This window comes from Scyliorhinus torazame, chromosome 2 (assembly GCF_047496885.1).
Source record: "Scyliorhinus torazame isolate Kashiwa2021f chromosome 2, sScyTor2.1, whole genome shotgun sequence".
Taxonomy (NCBI): Eukaryota; Metazoa; Chordata; class Chondrichthyes; order Carcharhiniformes; family Scyliorhinidae; genus Scyliorhinus; species Scyliorhinus torazame.
In genome coordinates this window covers 354,199,291-354,218,181 of record NC_092708.1, presented here as the reverse complement: position 1 = coordinate 354,218,181, position 18,891 = coordinate 354,199,291, and the positions used below count along the sequence as shown (strand labels likewise).

Here is an 18,891-nt window from a genome sequence, read left to right as displayed (position 1 = left end):
TTGTGTCTCTGAGCGGGAGAAATGCGGAGTGCAGTCTAGCAAGGTAAGTGGTAATATGTGTCTCTGAGTGGGAGAACTCCAGAGTGCAGTCTAGGAAGGTAGGTGGTCATTTGTGTCTCTGAGCGGGAGGAATCCGGAGTGCAGTCCGGGAAGGTAGGTGGTAATTTGTGTCTCTGAGTGGGAGAAATCCGGAGTGCAGTCTGTGAAGGTAGGTGGTAATTTGTGTCTCTGAGTGAGAGAAATCCGGAGTGCAGTCTGGGAAGGTAAGTGGTAATTTGTGTCTCTGAGTGGGAGAAATCCGGAGTGCAGTCTCGGAAGGTAGGTGGTAATTTGTGTCTCTGAATGGGAGAAATCCGGAGTGCAGTCTGGGAAGGTAGGTGGTAATTTGTGTCTGTACCTCTGAGCGGGAGAAATCCGGAGTGCAGTTGAGGAAGGTATGTGGTAATTTGGGTCTGTGCCTCTGAGCGGGAGAAATCCGGAGTGCAGTCTCGGAAGGTAGGTGGTAATTTGTGTGTCTCAGCAGGAGAAATCTGGAGTTCAGTCTAGGAAGGTAGGTGGTAATTTGTGTCTCTGAGCGGGAGAAATCCGGAGTGCAGTCTGGGAAGGTAGGTGGTAATTTGTGTCTGTGTCTCTGAGCGGGATGACATCCAGAGTGCAGTCTAGGAAGGTAGGTGGTAATTTGTGTCTCTGAGCGGGAGAAATCCGGAGTGCAGTCTCGGAAGGTAGGTGGTAATTTGTGTCTGTGTCTCTGAGCGGGAGAAATCCGGAGTGCAGTCTAGGAAGGTAGGTGGTAATTTGTGTCTGTGCCTCTGAGCGGGAGAAATCCGGAGTGCAGTCTGGGAAGGTAAGTGGTAATTTGTGTCTCTGAGCGGGAGAAATCAGTCTAGGAAGGTAAGTGGTAATTTGTGTCTCTAATTGGGAGAAATCCAGAGTGCAGTCTAGAAAGGTAGGTGGTAATTTGTGTCTCTGAGCGGGAGAAATCCGGAATGCAGTCTAGTAAGGGAGGTGGTAATTTGTGTCTCTGAGCGGGAGAAATCCGGAGTGCAGTCTAGGAAGGTAGGTGGTAATTTGTGTCTCTGAGCGGGAGAAATCCAGAGTGCAGTCTGGGAAGGTAGGTGGTAATTTGTGTCTCTGAGCGGGAGAAATCCGGAGTGCAGTCTGGGAAGGTCAGTGGTAATTTGTGTCTCTGAGCGGGAGACATCTGGAGTGCAGTCTTGGAAGGTAGGTGGTAATTTGTGTCTCTGAGCGGGAGAAATCCAGAGAGCAGTCCAGAAAGGTAGGTGGTAATTTGTGTCTCTGAGCGGGAGAAATCCGGAGTCCAGTCTAGGAAGGTCGGTGGTAATTTGTGTCAGTGTCTCTGAGCGGGATGACATCCGGAGTGCAGTCTAGGAAGGTAGGTGGTAATTTGTGTCTCTGAGCGGGAGAAATCCGGAGTGCAGTCGAGGAAGGTAGGTGGTAATTTGGGTCTGTGCCTCTGAGCGGGAGAAATCCGGAGTGCAGTCTCGGAAGGTAGGTGGTAATTTGTGTCTCTGAGCGGGAGAAATCCGGAGTGCAGTCTGGGAAGGTAAGTGGTAATTTGTGTCTCTGAGCGGGAGAAATCCGGAGTGCAGTCTGGGAAGGTAAGTGGTAATTTGTGACTCTGAGTGGGAGAAATCCGGAGTGCAGTCTGGGAAAGTAGGTGGTAATTTGTGTCTCTGAGCGGGGGAAATCCGGAGTGCAGGCTGGGAAGGTAAGTGGTCATTTGTGTCTCTGAGCGGGAGAAATCCGGAGTGCAGTCTGGGAAGGTAGGTGGTAATTTGTGTCTGTGTCTCTGAGTGGGAGAAATCCGGAGTGCAGTCTGGGAAGGTAGGTGGTAATTTGTGTCTCTGAGCGGGAGAAATCCGGAGTGCAGTCTGGGAAGGTAAGTGATAATTTGTATCTCTGAGCAGGAGAAATCCGGAGTGCAGTCTAGGAAGGTAAGTGGTAATTTGTGTCTATGTCTCTGAGTGGGAGAAATCCGGAGTGCAGTCTGGGAAGGTAAGTGGTAATTTGTGTCTCTGAGTGGGAGAAATCCGGAGTGCAGTCTAGGAAGGTAGGTGGTAATTTGTCTCTGAGTGGAAGAAATCCGGAGTGCAGTCTAGGAAGGTAGGTGGTAATTTGTGTCTCTGAGCGGGAGAAATCCGGAGTGCAGTCTCGGAAGGTAGGTGGTAATTTGTTTGTCTCAGCAGGAGAAATCCGGAGTGCAGTCTAGGAAGCTAGGTGGTAATTTGTGTCTGTGTCTCTGAGCGGGATGACATCCGGAGTGCAGTCTAGGAAGGTAGGTGGTAATTTGTGTGTCTCAGCGGGAGAAATCTGGAGTGCAGTCTAGGAAGGTAGGTGGTAATTTGTGTCTCTGAACGGGAGAAATCCGGAGTGCAGTCTCGGAAGGTAGGTGGTAATTTGTGTCTGTGTCTCTGAGCGGGAGAAATCCGGAGTGCAGTCTAGGAAGGTAGGTGGTAATTTGGGTCTGTGCCTCTGAGCGGGAGAAATCCGGAGTGCAGTCTAGGAAGGTAGGTGGTAATTTGTGTCTCTGATTGGGAGAAATCCAGAGTGCAGTCTAGAAAGGTAGGTGGTAATTTGTGTCTCTGAGCGGGAGAAATCCGGAATGCAGTCTAGGAAGGGAGGTGATAATTTGTGTCTCTGAGCGGGAGAAATCCAGAGTGCAGTCTAGGAAGGTAGGTGGTAATTTGTGTCTCTGAGCGGGAGAAATCCGGAGTGCAGCCTCGGAAGGTAGGTGGTAATTTGTGTCTCTGAGTGGAAGAAATCCGGAGTGCAGTCTAGGAAGGTAGGGGGTAATTTGTGTCTCTGAGTGGGAGAAATCCAGAGTGCAATCTAGAAAGGTAGGTGGTAATTTGTGTCTCTGAGCGGGAGAAATCCAGAGAGCTGTCCAAGAAGGTAGGTGGTAATTTGTGTCTCTGAGCAGGAGAAATCCGGAGTGCAGTCTGGGAAGGTAGGTGGTAATTTGTGTGCCTCAGCGGGAGAAATCCGGAGTGCAGTCGAGAAAAGTAAGTGGTAATTTGTGTCTCTGAGCGGGAGAAATCCAGAGTGCAGTCTAGGAAGGTAGGTGGTAATTTGTGTCTGTGTCTCTGAGCGGGAGAAATCCGGAGTGCAGTCTAGGAAGGCAAGTGGTAATTTGTGTGTCTCAGCGGGAGAATTCTGGAGTGCAGTCTGGGAAGTTAAGTGGTAATTTGTGTCTCTGAGTGGGAGAAATCTGGAGTGCAGTCTAGGAAGGTAGGTGATAATTTGTGTCTCTGAGCGGGAGAAATCCGGAGTGCATTCTAGGAAGGTCAGTGGTAATTTGTGTCTCTGAGCGGGAGAAATCCCGAGTGCAGTCTGGGAAGGTAGGTGGTAATTTGTGTCTGTGTCTCGGAGTGGGAGAAATCCGGAGTGCAGTCTGGGAAGGTAGGTGGTAATTTGTGTCTCTGAGCGGGAGAAATCCGGAGTGCAGTCTCGGAAGGTAGGTGGTAATTTGTGTCTGTGTCTCTGAGTGGGATGAAATCCGGAGTGCAGTCTAGGAAGGTAGGTGGTAACTTGTGTCTCTGAATGGGAGAAATCCGGAGTGCAGTCTGGGAAGGTCGGTGGTAATTTGTGTCTGTCCCTCTGAGCGGGAGAAATCCGGAGTGCAGTTGAGGAAGGTAGGTGGTAATTTGGGTCTGTGCCTCTGAGCGGGAGAAATCCGGAGTGCAGTCTCGGAAGGTAGGTGGTAATTTGTGTGTCTCAGCAGGAGAAATCTGGAGTTCAGTCTAGGAAGGTAGGTGGTAATTTGTGTCTCTGAGCGGGAGAAATCTGGAGTGCAGTCTGGGAAGGTAGGTGGTAATTTGTGTCTGTGTCTCTGAGCGGGAGAAATCCGGAGTGCAGTCTCGGAAGGTAGGTGGTAATTTGTGTGTCTCAGCAGGAGAAATCTGGAGCGCAGTCTAGGAAGGTAGGTGGTAATTTGTGTCTCTGAGCGGGAGAAATCCGGAGTGCAGTCTGGGAAGGAAGGTGGTAATTTGTGTCTGTGTCTCTGAGCGGGAGAAATCCGGAGTGCAGTCTGGGAAGGTAAGTGGTAATTTGTGTCTCTGAGCGGGAGAAATCAGTCTAGGAAGGTAAGTGGTAATTTGTGTCTCTGATTGGGAGAAATCCAGAGTGCAGTCTAGAAAGGTAGGTGGTAATTTGTGTCTCTGAGCGGGAGAAATCCGGAATGCAGTCTAGTAAGGGAGGTGGTAATTTGTGTCTCTGAGCGGGAGAAATCCGGAGTGCAGTCTAGGAAGGTAGGTGGTAATTTGTGTCTCTGAGCGGGAGAAATCCGGAGTGCAGTCTGGGAAGATAGGTGGTAATTTGTGTCTCTGAGCGGGAGAAATCCGGAGTGCAGTCTGGGAAGGTAGGTGGTAATTTGTGTCTCTGAGCGGGAGAAATCCGGAGTGCAGTCTGTGTAGGTAGGTGGTAATTTGTGTCTCTGAGTGGGAGAAATCCGGAGTGCAGTCTAGGAAGGTAGGTGGTAATTTGTGTCTCTGAGCGGGAGAAATCCAGAGAGCAGTCCAGAAAGGTAGGTGGTAATTTGTGTCTCTGAGCGGGAGAAATCCGGAGTGCAGTCTGGGAAGGTAGGTGGTAATTTGTGTGCCTCAGCGGGAGAAATCTGGAGTGCAGTCCAGGAAGGTAGGTGGTAATTTGTGTCTCTGAGCGGGAGAAATCCGGAGTCCAGTCTAGGAAGGTCGGTGGTAATTTGTGTCAGTGTCTCTGAGCGGGATGACATCCGGAGTGCAGTCTAGGAAGGTAGGTGGTAATTTGTGTCTCTGAGCGGGAGAAATCCGGAGTGCAGTCGAGGAAGGTAGGTGGTAATTTGGGTCTGTGCCTCTGAGCGGGAGAAATCCGGAGTGCAGTCTCGGAAGGTAGGTGGTAATTTGTGTCCCTGAGCGTGAGAAATCCGGAGTGCAGTCTGGGAAGGTAAGTGGTAATTTGTGTCTCTGAGCGGGAGAAATCCGGAGTGCAGTCTGGGAAGGTATGTGGTAATTTGTGTCTCTGAGTGGGAGAAATCCGGAGTGCAGTCTGGGAAAGTAGGTGGTAATTTGTGTCTCTGAGTGGGAGAAATCCGGAGTGCAGTCTCGGAAGGTAGGTGGTAATTTGTGTCTCTGAGCGGGGGAAATCCGGAGTGCAGTCTGGGAAGGTAAGTGGTACTTTGTGTCTCTGAGCGGGAGAAATCCGGAGTGCAGTCTGGGAAGGTAGGTGGTAATTTGTGTCTGTGTCTCTGAGTGGGAGAAATCCGGAGTGCAGTCTGGGAAGGTAGGTGGTAATTTGTGTCTCTGAGCGGGAGAAATCCGGAGTGCAGTCTGGGAAGGTAAGTGGTCATTTGTGTCTCTGAGAGGGAGAAATCCGGAGTGCAGTCTGGGAAGGTAAGTGATAATTTGTATCTCTGAGCAGGAGAAATCCGGAGTGCAGTCTCGGAAGGTAAGTGGTCATTTGTGTCTATGTCTCTGAGTGGGAGAAATCCGGAGTGCAGTCTAGGAAGGTAGGTGGTAATTTGTGTCTCTGAGCGGGCGACATCCGGAGTGCAGCCTGGGAAGGTAGGTGGTAATTTGTGTCTCTGAGTGGAAGAAATCCGGAGTGCAGTCTGGGAAGGTAGGTGGTAATTTGTGACTCTGAGCGGGGGAAATCCGGAGTGCAGTCTAGGAAGGTAGGTGGTAATTTGTGTCTCTGAGTGAGAGAAATCCGGAGTGCAGTCTGGGAAGGTAAGTGGTCATTTGTGTCTCTGAGAGGGAGAAATCCGGAGTGCAGTCTCGGAAGGTAAGTGGTAATTTGTGTCTATGTCTCTGAGTGGGAGAAATCCGGAGTGCAGTCTAGGAAGGTAGGTGGTAATTTGTGTCTCTGAGCGGGCGACATCCGGAGTGCAGCCTGGGAAGGTAGGTGATAATTTGTGTCTCTGAGTGGAAGAAATCCGGAGTGCAGTCTAGGAAGGTAGGTGGTAATTTGTGTCTCTGAATGGGAGAAATCCGGAGTGCAGTCTGGGAAGGTAGGTGGTAATTTGTGTCTGTATCTCTGAGCGGGAGAAATCCGGAGTGCAGTTGAGGAAGGTAGGTGGTAATTTGGGTCTGTGCCTCTGAGCGGGAGAAATCCGGAGTGCAGTCTCGGAAGGTAGGTGGTAATTTGTGTGTCTCAGCAGGAGAAATCTGGAGTGCAGTCTAGGAAGGTAGGTGGTAATTTGTGTCTCTGAGCGGGAGAAATCCGGAGTGCAGTCTGGGAAGGTAGGTGGTAATTTGTGTCTGTGTCTCTGAGCGGGATGACATCCGGAGTGCTGTCTCGGAAGGTAGGTGGTAATTTGTGTCTCTGAGTGGGAGAAATCCGGAGTGCAGTCTAGGAAGGTAGGTGGTAATTTGTCTCTGAGTGGAAGAAATCCGGAGTGCAGTCTAGGAAGGTAGGTGGTAATTTGTGTCTCCGAGCGGGAGAAATCCGGAGTGCAGTCTCGGAAGGTAGGTGGTAATTTGTGTGTCTCAGCAGGAGAAATCCGGAGTGCAGTCTAGGAAGCTAGGTGGTAATTTGTGTCTGTGTCTCTGAGCGGGATGACATCCGGAGTGCAGTCTAGGAAGGTAGGTGGTAATTTGTGTGTCTCAGCGGGAGAAATCTGGAGTGCAGTCTAGGAAGGTAGGTGGTAATTTGTGTCTCTGAACGGGAGAAATCCGGAGTGCAGTCTCGGAAGGTAGGTGGTAATTTGTGTCTGTGTCTCTGAGCGGGAGAAATCCGGAGTGCAGTCTAGGAAGGTAGGTGGTAATTTGGGTCTGTGCCTCTGAGCGGGAGAAATCCGGAGTGGAGTCTAGGAAGGTAGGTGGTAATTTGTGTCTCTGATTGGGAGAAATCCAGAGTGCAGTCTAGAAAGGTAGGTGGTAATTTGTGTCTCTGATTGGGAGAAATCCAGAGTGCAATCTAGAAAGGTAGGTGGTAATTTGTGTCTCTGAGCGGGAGAAATCCAGAGAGCTGTCCAAGAAGGTAGGTGGTAATTTGTGTCTCTGAGCGGGAGAAATCCGGAGTGCAGTCTGGGAAGGTAGGTGGTAATTTGTGTCTCTGAGCGGGAGAAATGCGGAGTGCAGTCTAGCAAGGTAAGTGGTAATATGTGTCTCTGAGTGGGAGAACTCCAGAGTGCAGTCTAGGAAGGTAGGTGGTCATTTGTGTCTCTGAGCGGGAGGAATCCGGAGTGCAGTCCGGGAAGGTAGGTGGTAATTTGTGTCTCTGAGTGGGAGAAATCCGGAGTGCAGTCTGTGAAGGTAGGTGGTAATTTGTGTCTCTGAGTGGGAGAAATCCGGAGTGCAGTCTCGGAAGGTAGGTGGTAATTTGTGTCTCTGAATGGGAGAAATCCGGAGTGCAGTCTGGGAAGGTAGGTGGTAATTTGTGTCTGTACCTCTGAGCGGGAGAAATCCGGAGTGCAGTTGAGGAAGGTATGTGGTAATTTGGGTCTGTGCCTCTGAGCGGGAGAAATCCGGAGTGCAGTCTCAGAAGGTAGGTGGTAATTTGTGTGTCTCAGCAGGAGAAATCTGGAGTTCAGTCTAGGAAGGTAGGTGGTAATTTGTGTCTCTGAGCGGGAGAAATCCGGAGTGCAGTCTGGGAAGGTAGGTGGTAATTTGTGTCTGTGTCTCTGAGCGGGATGACATCCGGAGTGCAGTCTAGGAAGGTAGGTGGTAATTTGTGTCTCTGAGCGGGAGAAATCCGGAGTGCAGTCTCGGAAGGTAGGTGGTAATTTGTGTCTGTGTCTCTGAGCGGGAGAAATCCGGAGTGCAGTCTAGGAAGGTAGGTGGTAATTTGTGTCTGTGCCTCTGAGCGGGAGAAATCTGGAGTGCAGTCTAGGAAGGTAGGTGGTAATTTGTGTCTGTGAGCGGGAGAAATCCGGAGTGCAGTCTCGGAAGGTAGGTGGTAATTTTGGTCTGTGCCTCTGAGCGGGAGAAATCTGGAGTGCAGTCTAGGAAGGTAGGTGGTAATTTGTGTCTCTGAGCGGGAGAAATCCGGAGTCCAGTCTAGGAAGGTCGGTGGTAATTTGTGTCAGTGTCTCTGAGCGGGATGACATCCGGAGTGCAGTCTAGGAAGGTAGGTGGTAATTTGTGTCTCTGAGCGGGAGAAATCCGGAGTGCAGTCGAGGAAGGTAGGTGGTAATTTGGGTCTGTGCCTCTGAGCGGGAGAAATCCGGAGTGCAGTCTCGGAAGGTAGGTGGTAATTTGTGTCTCTGAGCGTGAGAAATCCGGAGTGCAGTCTGGGAAGGTAAGTGGTAATTTGTGTCTCTGAGCGGGAGAAATCCGGAGTGCAGTCTGGGAAGGTATGTGGTAATTTGTGTCTCTGAGTGGGAGAAATCCGGAGTGCAGTCTGGGAAAGTAGGTGGTAATTTGTGTCTCTGAGTGGGAGAAATCCGGAGTGCAGTCTCGGAAGGTAGGTGGTAATTTGTGTCTCTGAGCGGGGGAAATCCGGAGTGCAGTCTGGGAAGGTAAGTGGTACTTTGTGTCTCTGAGCGGGAGAAATCCGGAGTGCAGTCTGGGAAGGTAGGTGGTAATTTGTGTCTGTGTCTCTGAGTGGGAGAAATCCGGAGTGCAGTCTGGGAAGGTAGGTGGTAATTTGTGTCTCTGAGCGGGAGAAATCCGGAGTGCAGTCTGGGAAGGTAAGTGGTCATTTGTGTCTCTGAGAGGGAGAAATCCGGAGTGCAGTCTGGGAAGGTAAGTGATAATTTGTATCTCTGAGCAGGAGAAATCCGGAGTGCAGTCTCGGAAGGTAAGTGGTAATTTGTGTCTATGTCTCTGAGTGGGAGAAATCCGGAGTGCAGTCTAGGAAGGTAGGTGGTAATTTGTGTCTCTGAGCGGGCGACATCCGGAGTGCAGCCTGGGAAGGTAGGTGGTAATTTGTGTCTCTGAGTGGAAGAAATCCGGAGTGCAGTCTGGGAAGGTAGGTGGTAATTTGTGACTCTGAGCGGGGGAAATCCGGAGTGCAGTCTAGGAAGGTAGGTGGTAATTTGTGTCTCTGAGTGAGAGAAATCCGGAGTGCAGTCTGGGAAGGTAAGTGGTCATTTGTGTCTCTGAGAGGGAGAAATCCGGAGTGCAGTCTCGGAAGGTAAGTGGTAATTTGTGTCTATGTCTCTGAGTGGGAGAAATCCGGAGTGCAGTCTAGGAAGGTAGGTGGTAATTTGTGTCTCTGAGCGGGCGACATCCGGAGTGCAGCCTGGGAAGGTAGGTGATAATTTGTGTCTCTGAGTGGAAGAAATCCGGAGTGCAGTCTAGGAAGGTAGGTGGTAATTTGTGTCTCTGAATGGGAGAAATCCGGAGTGCAGTCTGGGAAGGTAGGTGGTAATTTGTGTCTGTATCTCTGAGCGGGAGAAATCCGGAGTGCAGTTGAGGAAGGTAGGTGGTAATTTGGGTCTGTGCCTCTGAGCGGGAGAAATCCGGAGTGCAGTCTCGGAAGGTAGGTGGTAATTTGTGTGTCTCAGCAGGAGAAATCTGGAGTGCAGTCTAGGAAGGTAGGTGGTAATTTGTGTCTCTGAGCGGTTGAAATCCGGAGTGCAGTCTGGGAAGGTAGGTGGTAATTTGTGTCTGTGTCTCTGAGCGGGATGACATCCGGAGTGCAGTCTAGGAAGGTAGGTGGTAATTTGTGTGTCTCAGCGGGAGAAACCTGGAGTGCAGTCCAGGAAGGTAGGTGGTAATTTGTGTCTCTGAGCGGGAGAAATCCGGAGTGCAGTCTCGGAAGGTAGGTGGTAATTTGTGTCTGTGTCCCTGAGCGGGAGAAATCCGGAGTGCCGTCTAGGAAGGTAGGTGGTAATTTGGGTCTGTGCCTCTGAGCGGGAGAAATCCGGAGTGCAGTCTAGGAAGGTAGGTGGTAATTTGTGTCTCTGAGCGGGAGAAATCCGGAGTGCAGTCTGGGAAGGTAAGTGGTAATTTGTGTCTCTGAGCGGGAGAAATCCGGAGTGCAGTCTGGGAAGGTAGGTGGTAATTTGTGTCTCTGAGCGGGGGAAATCCGGAGTGCAGTCTGGGAAGGTAAGTGGTACTTTGTGTCTCTGAGCGGGGGAAATCCGGAGTGCAGTCTGGGAAGGTAAGTGGTAATTTGTGCCTCTGAGTGGGAGAAATCCGGAGTGCAGTCTGGGAAGGTAGGTGGTAATTTGTGTCTCTGAGCGGGTGAAATCCGGAGTGCAGCCTCGGAAGGTAGGTGGTAATTTGTGTCTCTTGAGTGGAAGAATTCCGGAGTGCAGTCTAGGAAGGTAGGGGGTAATTTGTGTCTCTGAGTGGGAGAAATCCAGAGTGCAATCTAGAAAGGTAGGTGGTAATTTGTGTCTCTGAGCGGGAGAAATCCAGAGTGCAGTCTAGGAAGGTAGGTGGTAATTTGTGTCTCTGAGCGGGAGAAATCCGGAGTGCAGACTAGGAAGGTAGGTGGTAATTTGTGTCTCTGAGCGGGTGAAATCCGGAGTGCAGCCTCGGAAGGTAGGTGGTAATTTGTGTCTCTGAGCGGGAGAAATCTGGAGTGCAGTCTGGGAAGGTAGGTGGTAATTTGTGTCTGTGTCTCTGAGCGGGAGAAATCCGGAGTGCAGTCTCGGAAGGTAGGTGGTAATTTGTGTGTCTCAGCAGGAGAAATCTGGAGTTCAGTCTAGGAAGGTAGGTGGTAATTTGTGTCTCTGAGCGGGAGAAATCTGGAGTGCAGTCTGGGAAGGTAGGTGGTAATTTGTGTCTGTGTCTCTGAGCGGGAGAAATCCGGAGTGCAGTCTCGGAAGGTAGGTGGTAATTTGTGTGTCTCAGCAGGAGAAATCTGGAGCGCAGTCTAGGAAGGTAGGTGGTAATTTGTGTCTCTGAGCGGGAGAAATCCGGAGTGCAGTCTGGGAAGGAAGGTGGTAATTTGTGTCTGTGTCTCTGAGCGGGAGAAATCCGGAGTGCAGTCTGGGAAGGTAAGTGGTAATTTGTGTCTCAGAGCGGGAGAAATCAGTCTAGGAAGGTAAGTGGTAATTTGTGTCTCTGATTGGGAGAAATCCAGAGTGCAGTCTAGAAAGGTAGGTGGTAATTTGTGTCTCTGAGCGGGAGAAATCCGGAATGCAGTCTAGTAAGGGAGGTGGTAATTTGTGTCTCTGAGCGGGAGAAATCCGGAGTGCAGTCTAGGAAGGTAGGTGGTAATTTGTGTCTCTGAGCGGGAGAAATCCGGAGTGCAGTCTGGGAAGGTAGGTGGTAATTTGTGTCTCTGAGCGGGAGAAATCCGGAGTGCAGTCTGGGAAGGTAGGTGGTAATTTGTGTCTCTGAGCGGGAGAAATCCGGAGTGCAGTCTGTGTAGGTAGGTGGTAATTTGTGTCTCTGAGTGGGAGAAATCCGGAGTGCAGTCGAGGAAGGTAGGTGGTAATTTGTGTCTCTGAGCGGGAGAAATCCAGAGAGCAGTCCAGAAAGGTAGGTGGTAATTTGTGTCTCTGAGCGGGAGAAATCCGGAGTGCAGTCTGGGAAGGTAGGTGGTAATTTGTGTGCCTCAGCGGGAGAAATCTGGAGTGCAGTCCAGGAAGGTAGGTGGTAATTTGTGTCTCTGAGCGGGAGAAATCCGGAGTCCAGTCTAGGAAGGTCGGTGGTAATTTGTGTCAGTGTCTCTGAGCGGGATGACATCCGGAGTGCAGTCTAGGAAGGTAGGTGGTAATTTGTGTCTCTGAGCGGGAGAAATCCGGAGTGCAGTCGAGGAAGGTAGGTGGTAATTTGGGTCTGTGCCTCTGAGCGGGAGAAATCCGGAGTGCAGTCTCGGAAGGTAGGTGGTAATTTGTGTCTCTGAGCGTGAGAAATCCGGAGTGCAGTCTGGGAAGGTAAGTGGTAATTTGTGTCTCTGAGCGGGAGAAATCCGGAGTGCAGTCTGGGAAGGTATGTGGTAATTTGTGTCTCTGTGTGGGAGAAATCCGGAGTGCAGTCTGGGAAAGTAGGTGGTAATTTGTGTCTCTGAGTGGGAGAAATCCGGAGTGCAGTCTCGGAAGGTAGGTGGTAATTTGTGTCTCTGAGCGGGAGAAATCCGGAGTGCAGTCTAGGAAGGTAGGTGGTAATTTGGGTCTGTGCCTCTGAGCGGGAGAAATCCGGAGTGCAGTCTCGGAAGGTAGGTGGTAATTTGTGTCTCTGAGCGTGAGAAATCCGGAGTGCAGTCTGGGAAGGTAAGTGGTAATTTGTGTCTCTGAGCGGGAGAAATCCGGAGTGCAGTCTGGGAAGGTATGTGGTAATTTGTGTCTCTGTGTGGGAGAAATCCGGAGTGCAGTCTGGGAAAGTAGGTGGTAATTTGTGTCTCTGAGTGGGAGAAATCCGGAGTGCAGTCTCGGAAGGTAGGTGGTAATTTGTGTCTCTGAGCGGGGGAAATCCGGAGTGCAGTCTGGGAAGGTAGGTGGTAATTTGTGTCTCTGAGCGGGAGAAATCCGGAGTGCAGTCTGGGAAGGTAGGTGGTAATTTGTGTCTGTGTCTCTGAGTGGGAGAAATCCGGAGTGCAGTCTGGGAAGGTAGGTGGTAATTTGTGTCTCTGAGCGGGAGAAATCCGGAGTGCAGTCTGGGAAGGTAAGTGGTCATTTGTGTCTCTGAGAGGGAGAAATCCGGAGTGCAGTCTGGGAAGGTAAGTGATAATTTGTATCTCTGAGCAGGAGAAATCCGGAGTGCAGTCTCGGAAGGTAAGTGGTAATTTGTGTCTATGTCTCTGAGTGGGAGAAATCCGGAGTGCAGTCTAGGAAGGTAGGTGGTAATTTGTGTCTCTGAGCGGGCGACATCCGGAGTGCAGCCTGGGAAGGTAGGTGGTAATTTGTGTCTCTGAGTGAGAGAAATCCGGAGTGCAGTCTGGGAAGGTAAGTGGTCATTTGTGTCTCTGAGAGGGAGAAATCCGGAGTGCAGTCTCGGAAGGTAAGTGGTAATTTGTGTCTATGTCTCTGAGTGGAAGAAATCCGGAGTGCAGTCTAGGAAGGTAGGTGGTAATTTGTGTCTCTGAATGGGAGAAATCCGGAGTGCAGTTGAGGAAGGTAGGTGGTAATTTGGGTCTGTGCCTCTGAGCGGGAGAAATCCGGAGTGCAGTCTCGGAAGGTAGGTGGTAATTTGTGTGTCTCAGCAGGAGAAATCTGGAGTGCAGTCTAGGAAGGTAGGTGGTAATTTGTGTCTCTGAGCGGGAGAAATCCGGAGTGCAGTCTGGGAAGGTAGGTGGTAATTTGTGTCTGTGTCTCTGAGCGGGATGACATCCGGAGTGCAGTCTAGGAAGGTAGGTGGTAATTTGTGTGTCTCAGCGGGAGAAACCTGGAGTGCAGTCTAGGAAGGTAGGTGGTAATTTGTGTCTCTGAGCGGGAGAAATCCGGAGTGCAGTCTCGGAAGGTAGGTGGTAATTTGTGTCTGTGTCTCTGAGCGGGAGAAATCCGGAGTGCCGTCTAGGAAGGTAGGTGGTAATTTGGGTCTGTGCCTCTGAGCGGGAGAAATCCGGAGTGCAGTCTAGGAAGGTAGGTGGTAATTTGTGTCTCTCAGCGGGAGAAATCCGGAGTGCAGTCTGGGAAGGTAAGTGGTAATTTGTGTCTCTGAGCGGGAGAAATCCGGAGTGCAGTCTGGGAAGGTAAGTGGTAATTTGTGTCTCTGAGTGGGAGAAATCCGGAGTGCAGTCTCGGAAGGTAGGTGGTAATTTGTGTCTCTGAGCGGGGGAAATCCGGAGTGCAGTCTGGGAAGGTAGGTGGTAATTTGTGTCTCTGAGCGGGTGAAATCCGGAGTGCAGCCTCGGAAGGTAGGTGGTAATTTGTGTCTCTTGAGTGGAAGAATTCCGGAGTGCAGTCTAGGAAGGTAGGGGGTAATTTGTGTCTCTGAGTGGGAGAAATCCAGAGTGCAATCTAGAAAGGTAGGTGGTAATTTGTGTCTCTGAGCGGGAGAAAACCAGAGTGCAGTCTAGGAAGGTAGGTGGTAATTTGTGTCTCTGAGCGGGAGAAATCCGGAGTGCAGACTAGGAAGGTAGGTGGTAATTTGTGTCTCTGAGCGGGTGAAATCCGGAGTGCAGCCTCGGAAGGTAGGTGGTAATTTGTGTCTCTGAGCGGGAGAAATCTGGAGTGCAGTCTGGGAAGGTAGGTGGTAATTTGTGTCTGTGTCTCTGAGCGGGAGAAATCCGGAGTGCAGTCTCGGAAGGTAGGTGGTAATTTGTGTGTCTCAGCAGGAGAAATCTGGAGTTCAGTCTAGGAAGGTAGGTGGTAATTTGTGTCTCTGAGCGGGAGAAATCTGGAGTGCAGTCTGGGAAGGTAGGTGGTAATTTGTGTCTGTGTCTCTGAGCGGGAGAAATCCGGAGTGCAGTCTCGGAAGGTAGGTGGTAATTTGTGTGTCTCAGCAGGAGAAGTCTGGAGCGCAGTCTAGGAAGGTAGGTGGTAATTTGTGTCTCTGAGCGGGAGAAATCCGGAGTGCAGTCTGGGAAGGAAGGTGGTAATTTGTGTCTGTGTCTCTGAGCGGGAGAAATCCGGAGTGCAGTCTGGGAAGGTAAGTGGTAATTTGTGTCTCAGAGCGGGAGAAATCAGTCTAGGAAGGTAAGTGGTAATTTGTGTCTCTGATTGGGAGAAATCCAGAGTGCAGTCTAGAAAGGTAGGTGGTAATTTGTGTCTCTGAGCGGGAGAAATCCGGAATGCAGTCTAGTAAGGGAGGTGGTAATTTGTGTCTCTGAGCGGGAGAAATCCGGAGTGCAGTCTAGGAAGGTAGGTGGTAATTTGTGTCTCTGAGCGGGAGAAATCCGGAGTGCAGTCTGGGAAGGTAGGTGGTAATTTGTGTCTCTGAGCGGGAGAAATCCGGAGTGCAGTCTGGGAAGGTAGGTGGTAATTTGTGTCTCTGAGCGGGAGAAATCCGGAGTGCAGTCTGTGTAGGTAGGTGGTAATTTGTGTCTCTGAGTGGGAGAAATCCGGAGTGCAGTCTAGGAAGGTAGGTGGTAATTTGTGTCTCTGAGCGGGAGAAATCCAGAGAGCAGTCCAGAAAGGTAGGTGGTAATTTGTGTCTCTGAGCGGGAGAAATCCGGAGTGCAGTCTGGGAAGGTAGGTGGTAATTTGTGTGCCTCAGCGGGAGAAATCTGGAGTGCAGTCCAGGAAGGTAGGTGGTAATTTGTGTCTCTGAGCGGGAGAAATCCGGAGTCCAGTCTAGGAAGGTCGGTGGTAATTTGTGTCAGTGTCTCTGAGCGGGATGACATCCGGAGTGCAGTCTAGGAAGGTAGGTGGTAATTTGTGTCTCTGAGCGGGAGAAATCCGGAGTGCAGTCGAGGAAGGTAGGTGGTAATTTGGGTCTGTGCCTCTGAGCGGGAGAAATCCGGAGTGCAGTCTCGGAAGGTAGGTGGTAATTTGTGTCTCTGAGCGTGAGAAATCCGGAGTGCAGTCTGGGAAGGTAGGTGATAATTTGTGTCTCTGAGTGGAAGAAATCCGGAGTGCAGTCTAGGAAGGTAGGTGGTAATTTGTGTCTCTGAATGGGAGAAATCCGGAGTGCAGTCTGGGAAGGTAGGTGGTAATTTGTGTCTGTATCTCTGAGCGGGAGAAATCCGGAGTGCAGTTGAGGAAGGTAGGTGGTAATTTGGGTCTGTGCCTCTGAGCGGGAGAAATCCGGAGTGCAGTCTCGGAAGGTAGGTGGTAATTTGTGTGTCTCAGCAGGAGAAATCTGGAGTGCAGTCTAGGAAGGTAGGTGGTAATTTGTGTCTCTGAGCGGTTGAAATCCGGAGTGCAGTCTGGGAAGGTAGGTGGTAATTTGTGTCTGTGTCTCTGAGCGGGATGACATCCGGAGTGCAGTCTAGGAAGGTAGGTGGTAATTTGTGTGTCTCAGCGGGAGAAACCTGGAGTGCAGTCTAGGAAGGTAGGTGGTAATTTGTGTCTCTGAGCGGGAGAAATCCGGAGTGCAGTCTCGGAAGGTAGGTGGTAATTTGTGTCTGTGTCTCTGAGCGGGAGAAATCCGGAGTGCCGTCTAGGAAGGTAGGTGGTAATTTGGGTCTGTGCCTCTGAGCGGGAGAAATCCGGAGTGCAGTCTAGGAAGGTAGGTGGTAATTTGTGTCTCTGAGCGGGAGAAATCCGGAGTGCAGTCTGGGAAGGTAAGTGGTAATTTGTGTCTCTGAGCGGGAGAAATCCGGAGTGCAGTCTGGGAAGGTAAGTGGTAATTTGTGTCTCTGAGTGGGAGAAATCCGGAGTGCAGTCTCGGAAGGTAGGTGGTAATTTGTGTCTCTGAGCGGGGGAAATCCGGAGTGCAGTCTGGGAAGGTAAGTGGTACTTTGTGTCTCTGAGCGGGGGAAATCCGGAGTGCAGTCTGGGAAGGTAAGTGGTAATTTGTGCCTCTGAGTGGGAGAAATCCGGAGTGCAGTCTGGGAAGGTAGGTGGTAATTTGTGTCTCTGAGCGGGTGAAATCCGGAGTGCAGCCTCGGAAGGTAGGTGGTAATTTGTGTCTCTTGAGTGGAAGAATTCCGGAGTGCAGTCTAGGAAGGTAGGGGGTAATTTGTGTCTCTGAGTGGGAGAAATCCAGAGTGCAATCTAGAAAGGTAGGTGGTAATTTGTGTCTCTGAGCGGGAGAAATCCAGAGTGCAGTCTAGGAAGGTAGGTGGTAATTTGTGTCTCTGAGCGGGAGAAATCCGGAGTGCAGACTAGGAAGGTAGGTGGTAATTTGTGTCTCTGAGCGGGTGAAATCCGGAGTGCAGCCTCGGAAGGTAGGTGGTAATTTGTGTCTCTGAGCGGGAGAAATCTGGAGTGCAGTCTGGGAAGGTAGGTGGTAATTTGTGTCTGTGTCTCTGAGCGGGAGAAATCCGGAGTGCAGTCTCGGAAGGTAGGTGGTAATTTGTGTGTCTCAGCAGGAGAAATCTGGAGTTCAGTCTAGGAAGGTAGGTGGTAATTTGTGTCTCTGAGCGGGAGAAATCTGGAGTGCAGTCTGGGAAGGTAGGTGGTAATTTGTGTCTGTGTCTCTGAGCGGGAGAAATCCGGAGTGCAGTCTCGGAAGGTAGGTGGTAATTTGTGTGTCTCAGCAGGAGAAATCTGGAGCGCAGTCTAGGAAGGTAGGTGGTAATTTGTGTCTCTGAGCGGGAGAAATCCGGAGTGCAGTCTGGGAAGGAAGGTGGTAATTTGTGTCTGTGTCTCTGAGCGGGAGAAATCCGGAGTGCAGTCTGGGAAGGTAAGTGGTAATTTGTGTCTCAGAGCGGGAGAAATCAGTCTAGGAAGGTAAGTGGTAATTTGTGTCTCTGATTGGGAGAAATCCAGAGTGCAGTCTAGAAAGGTAGGTGGTAATTTGTGTCTCTGAGCGGGAGAAATCCGGAATGCAGTCTAGTAAGGGAGGTGGTAATTTGTGTCTCTGAGCGGGAGAAATCCGGAGTGCAGTCTAGGAAGGTAGGTGGTAATTTGTGTCTCTGAGCGGGAGAAATCCGGAGTGCGGTCTGGGAAGGTAGGTGGTAATTTGTGTCTCTGAGCGGGAGAAATCCGGAGTGCAGTCTGGGAAGGTAGGTGGTAATTTGTGTCTCTGAGCGGGAGAAATCCGGAGTGCAGTCTGTGTAGGTAGGTGGTAATTTGTGTCTCTGAGTGGGAGAAATCCGGAGTGCAGTCTAGGAAGGTAGGTGGTAATTTGTGTCTCTGAGCGGGAGAAATCCAGAGAGCAGTCCAGAAAGGTAGGTGGTAATTTGTGTCTCTGAGCGGGAGAAATCCGGAGTGCAGTCTGGGAAGGTAGGTGGTAATTTGTGTGCCTCAGCGGGAGAAATCTGGAGTGCAGTCCAGGAAGGTAGGTGGTAATTTGTGTCTCTGAGCGGGAGAAATCCGGAGTCCAGTCTAGGAAGGTCGGTGGTAATTTGTGTCAGTGTCTCTGAGCGGGATGACATCCGGAGTGCAGTCTAGGAAGGTAGGTGGTAATTTGTGTCTCTGAGCGGGAGAAATCCGGAGTGCTGTCTAGGAAGGTAGGTGGTAATTTGTGTCTGTGTCTCTGAGCGGGAGAAATCCGGAGTGCAGTCGAGGAAGGTAGGTGGTAATTTGGGTCTGTGCCTCTGAGCGGGAGAAATCCGGAGTGCAGTCTGGGAAGGTAAGTGGTAATTTGTGTCTCTGAGCGGGAGAAATCCGGAGTGCAGTCTGGGAAGGTATGTGGTAATTTGTGTCTCTGTGTGGGAGAAATCCGGAGTGCAGTCTGGGAAAGTAGGTGGTAATTTGTGTCTCTGAGTGGGAGAAATCCGGAGTGCAGTCTCGGAAGGTAGGTGGTAATTTGTGTCTCTGAGCGGGGGAAATCCGGAGTGCAGTCTGGGAAGGTAAGTGGTACTTTGTGTCTCTGAGCGGGAGAAATCCGGAGTGCAGTCTGGGAAGGTAGGTGGTAATTTGTGTCTGTGTCTCTGAGTGGGAGAAATCCGGAGTGCAGTCTGGGAAGGTAGGTGGTAATTTGTGTCTCTGAGCGGGAGAAATCCGGAGTGCAGTCTGGGAAGGTAAGTGGTCATTTGTGTCTCTGAGAGGGAGAAATCCGGAGTGCAGTCTGGGAAGGTAAGTGATAATTTGTATCTCTGAGCAGGAGAAATCCGGAGTGCAGTCTCGGAAGGTAAGTGGTAATTTGTGTCTATGTCTCTGAGTGGGAGAAATCCGGAGTGCAGTCTAGGAAGGTAGGTGGTAATTTGTGTCTCTGAGCGGGCGACATCCGGAGTGCAGCCTGGGAAGGTAGGTGGTAATTTGTGTCTCTGAGTGAGAGAAATCCGGAGTGCAGTCTGGGAAGGTAAGTGGTCATTTGTGTCTCTGAGAGGGAGAAATCCGGAGTGCAGTCTCGGAAGGTAAGTGGTAATTTGTGTCTATGTCTCTGAGTGGAAGAAATCCGGAGTGCAGTCTAGGAAGGTAGGTGGTAATTTGTGTCTCTGAATGGGAGAAATCCGGAGTGCAGTTGAGGAAGGTAGGTGGTAATTTGGGTCTGTGCCTCTGAGCGGGAGAAATCCGGAGTGCAGTCTCGGAAGGTAGGTGGTAATTTGTGTGTCTCAGCAGGA

At 50.8% G+C, this 18,891-nt stretch overlaps 1 protein-coding gene across 2 annotated transcripts in view; it reads right to left on the bottom strand.

Moving 5' to 3' along the window:
* Positions 1 to 18,891, bottom strand: part of pcnx4 (pecanex 4) — an 84,086-nt gene that overhangs the window by 10,882 nt on the left and 54,313 nt on the right. The window lies entirely within an intron of this gene.